Source organism: Anarrhichthys ocellatus, unplaced genomic scaffold, assembly GCF_004355925.1.
Source record: "Anarrhichthys ocellatus isolate YVR2014 unplaced genomic scaffold, GSC_Weel_1.0 scaffold26, whole genome shotgun sequence".
In the NCBI taxonomy this organism is placed as follows: domain Eukaryota; kingdom Metazoa; phylum Chordata; class Actinopteri; order Perciformes; family Anarhichadidae; genus Anarrhichthys; species Anarrhichthys ocellatus.
In genome coordinates, this window is record NW_022280056.1 from 891,389 (window position 1) to 896,225 (window position 4,837).

The 4,837-nt window shown below is 45.5% G+C and overlaps 1 protein-coding gene across 1 annotated transcript in view; it reads right to left on the bottom strand.

Annotated features, from left to right (window-relative positions):
• The window catches only part of syt3 (synaptotagmin III), a 31,723-nt gene extending 27,322 nt beyond the window's left edge, over positions 1-4,401 (bottom strand). The window contains exon 1 of the mRNA XM_031862059.1: positions 3,923-4,401. The gene's annotated coding sequence lies outside the window, so the exon portion shown is untranslated. The remainder of the gene's footprint in view (positions 1-3,922) is intronic.
• Between the last annotated feature and the right edge of the window lie 436 nt (positions 4,402-4,837).

The following is a 4,837-nucleotide window of genomic DNA, read 5'->3' on the forward strand; positions in this document are numbered from 1 at the left end:
CCCCCCCCCCCCCCCCCCCCCCCCCAACCACTCTCTCCCATTAAGATAGGAAATCTGTCTGAGTGACTTTAAACCCCAGGATATCTCAATCTGAGGAATGGCTGTCTGGCACAAAACTGGCCACCTCAAATGCCAGTGAGAGCATCAGGAGGGAGGGAGGGGCAAGGAAGAAATAGAGGAGACAGACAGACAGACAGAATGATTGTGTAGCAAGACAGGAAGAGGGAGGTGGAGAGAGTGGGATATAAGAGATGCTGACATTAAATTGGATGCGAGACAGATAAAGAGGGAGGGAAAAAAAACAGGAGCAGAGAAGGGCAGAAAAAAACATAGGAAGCTGGCGGCGAGGGGTGACACAGCAACAATGGTAATCAAGGGTTTGGGGATTGCAATTTACAACAAGCTAAATATTTACAGAGGCTGGTTATTCACAGATAGATATGCCTTCAGAAACATGTTGACGAATTGTTCCACTCAGATAGCGCCATGCCCAGAAACGCACATTCCTTCTGTAGTGTACAGAGCAACACTAAACCTACCCACAGACGGTCCATTGACTGCTTTTCTGCCTTGGATCAATACTCTCAGGGAACGAATACACCACAACACAGACCAGTCGACCAGTAAGGTCACTGTCCGATTGGGCAGAGGAGACAGGACGGCATGCAAGGTCACAGTCTAATCACGCTACAGAGAAAGGAGAATCAGTATACAGAGATATTGTCCAATCACATAGCTAAAGGAGGAAGGGAACTGGGGGAGGTCAGTGCCCAATCATGGGATAAGCCAGCCAATTAGATCATGAGCTAGATCTGGGGGGTAAGGCCAGTTGGACCAGAATGAGGAACTAAACACTCAGTCAGCGTCAATGGATATAAACCCAAATTCAAGGGTATAGGCTGCGAGTTCAACCCTACACAGGTGTCCTTGAGTAAGACACTTAGCCCCTGGCTGGCCCTTGTTGTTAATCACTAAGGGGAAGAGCATCAGTTAAACGTCTCATTTTTAATGGCTGAGTCCAGCCGTTACATCCTCAATCTAGTTTATAGGCATAAAGCAGATGAGGTGTTTGTATTTGTATCCCCTTATAATGAAGGGATCATTCTTGTATTTGCACTGGAAGGAAAGATTTGGAGCCGCCTTCAGGTGCACAGGCAGCTAAGAAAGAAAAATCCAATAACCGCAATACAAATTTGGGTGAGGAAACACATCCCAAATGTGAGGAATAAAACAAGTCAACACAGTATTCCCATTTCCTATTGCTGGGGCATACACCAAAAATATTAATCTCATATCGAATGCACTCTTATTTGGGTAGTTGTGTTGGATTTCGTATTTTTTGGCTCTGCACTCCTCAAACAAGGATTCCAGTAATTTTCTCCATTACTCAGAAAATTCCACCGAAAACAGCTAAACTACAACACAAATAATCCTCGAGCAGGGCCAATGTGAATTTGATAAAACCCAGGGGCCAGGTTTTTCAGTAACAAGGATCATGTTAGAGAGTGTGACTGGAATCTGAAATCTGTATGTGCAATCTGTCTCTGAGGGATGAATCACACACCTCAGCTGGGTTTGGGAATTACAGTGATAAGGCATTTGAATCGCTGCCGTCTGCTGAATAAGAAGGAGAAGACATTCAGATGCTTACCACAAACCTGTGATCTATTGCAACCCCATATCATCATTTGGGATTTCATTTTCTAGTCAAAATCTGTGTGTATTTATATTGAACAAACTGCGTGCAATTTAGGCTTTTCCAGTTCAGAGACAACTGGATAAATATTATTAGTCTCAGCAATGAAACAGTAGTAGTACCTTGAGGTTCTTCTGTATTCAATTTCAGAGTTCACCTGACAATCAGGCAGGTTTAAGATCCTATCCTTATTCACTTAATAAAAGTCTCTTTCAGTCTCACCTTCTCCATCTAATAGGAATTACCGTTTATGGTAAAATGTCTAACTATTTTTACGGGGAGAAACTGAACACCTTCATAATTGCAAAATTGAACTGAGAACAGTCAGACCCATTTTTGTATGAGAACATAATGCTTCTGTAGACAAAAGAGACTAATCCATTGGATATGCCTAATAGGATATTTCAGTCGGATCTCATTGAACCTGCTTTCAAGTCTTCCTATCTGCTGCCACGCTCTTTCTTTTGTTTTTACCTGGAAGTCATCTTTTATTGAAACTCTCATCCTTTCCCTGAATGCTTTTGTTATTGATATTTTTTTTTGTTTTAATGTAATTTGCTGGAGTGTTAAAGCAAACTTCACACTTCCCATGTCTGCACTTTTACAGCAATTTCTGCATTGACAGTATTTTCTTAAATACAGTGCCATTTCCAGTCTGTTATACTCTACAGACCGGTGACTTGGCCATGTAACCCGCTCCTCTCTGTTTCAGACTTTGATGCTGTCTGCTCTGCTGTACCCTGCTGGGCCGTATCATGTTGTGTACCATCTCAAATCGATGTATTCGTGTACCCTTAGATCATCTGCGATTCGTCAGGACTATCCCTTATTCATAGAGGTCATGACCTCTCTCCACCAACACTGGCATATCCTCCTTTTTGCTTTGCATCACTTCCTTTCGAGGCCACAGCAATGTCTGCCTGAGACAATGCTATCATCGCTCCTCTCTGCTCACTCGGCTGTGACAGATTGATGCACAGGGGTAAACAGATAGGGCTACTACAACACATCTTTTTAGTTACTCCAGTGGAGCGCTACTGTGTTTCGCCGGAGCAGAGACGGCGCCGTATAAGACCAAGATTGAGCGTGAGGATATTAATGTCTATTGACTAGAGGTAATAGCTTTGCCGAGCCTCAGCTTTGAGGTTGTTCCTATAATAGCTCCTGGACACCTTTCAGCAAATGAGTAACATGAGGTGGGAGAGAGCGGGCCTTAATATCTGCTCTAGACCATATATCTCCATAAACATGCAGTCAAACACCCATTCACATGCTATCCTATCTCTCCCTATTTCTATCCCACATTCACACATATCAAAGGTTGCTGTTCAGGCTCACACCTTCCTGCCACTCTGGGCCTGTTGGAGCTGCAAGTGTTTGAGTAGTCTATAGCATGAGGCAGGAAATACAGAGCAAGTGGCCAGCCAGGAACCCTGGGATATTGGTGCTGCTCTTCCTGTCTCCTGCACAGCCAGTGGAGCTGCAGAGAGGGACCTATTTACAGATAGGGAGTGTAATCACACACACACAAACACACACACACACACACACACACACACACGCACACACACACACACACACACAGACAGCAGGCCGTCCTCTCTTCATTTTTCACCTACCGCTATGTCAGAGTCGGTGAGTCAGTGTGTCTCAGTGGTTGGGTTTTTTGACCATTTGCATAAATGTAATCCTCTGTGGTGTGAGCAACTGTGCCTTTGATGGTAGGGGGTTGTGGGTGGGGTGGAGGGGGAATTACGCACGTCTTACGCACGTCAACTTGTCTTCTGTGGGTTTTCTGCGTGCTCGTACGCGCAACCTACTGTCTGTTCATCTAATAACGTTTGCGTGAGAAAAATAAAAAAAGTTAAATCATCATCATCTGTGAGGATAGTTGCCATTGATACAGTTTGAAAACAGATACGAGCCCTTTATATGTTGTATAGGCTAGAAAGCCACTGCCTGCACAGCATGCATCCCTCTATATGCTCGAAACATATACCTACCAATGGCAGAATGCAATATGGAAGAGCTTGGGTGATGCACAAATAATATACATTAAATATTTATGGAAAGCAGACACATGCTGCTAGATTTAGGGCATATTCAGCAGAGCCCAGTGCGGGATGCTGGATCAAAGGAGGTATGATGCGAAGAACGCAAACATCATAGATATCACAGACCGAATGCATGCTGGTTACAGTGGTAACAAAGGGAATATCGTCCTACCTTGGCGTTGCAGAAACCACTGTCTCTCTCTGTCCAATGTGCAATTTACGAGCCTCTCCGCTGTTTTAGTCAGATGCGACGCTTGTAAAGGGGCATTCCGCCCTCTTTCTCTCTGCCCACCCCCTCTTCTCTCTCTACTCTCGAAGACACACCGAGCAATAAGCCCCGCAACCGGGATGGCAGACTGAAAGAGAGAAATGGACAATATGATGTCTCTTCCTTCTCGTTTCCTGTGTTCTTCTCTTATATTTCCCCCCCTCCTTGTGTTTTTTCCTCCTCTCTATTTCACTATCCCCTCCCTCTCACTCGGTTGCTCGCTCGCTCCCTTTCCTTTTTTCGCTCCCTGTGCTCTGAATACTAATACTCCGTCTCTCCTCGCACTGCCTGTACAGCCCGGCCAGTGCTAAAGACATACTGATGTATATGGGGCGTGTTGAGAGAAAGCCAGAGAGGGAGAGGTGGTGTGTGTGTGCTGGTGTGTGGGTGGGGGGGTAATGGCCACTCTCAGCCTGGAGGGCATATGGGTCGGTAAGAAAGGCCCAGGATCTTGTTTGGTATTAGAGCTGTGATTAGATAATAATACTCCTGCAGATGCCACTGGAGAGGTGGTGGTGGTGGTAGTGGAGAGGATTGGGGGGGTAAATAAAATGTTACTCCTTTTTATGGACGCATCCCTGGGATGAGAGGAAGAGGTGGGGATGGGGGAGTGTGAGGCGGAGGTGTTGCTTGGATGTCAGGCGGTGGTGGAGAGCAGAGATGGAATCGAGGGCCAGTGTTGGGCTATGAGCCAAAAAAGGACATGGCTCTTAGCCTATTTGAATGTGTGTGTGTGTGTGTGTGTGTATGTGTGTGTGTGTGTGCGTGCACCTTGGCAACCTCAAAGAGAAGAGCAGCTGAGGTATACAGAGGCCATGA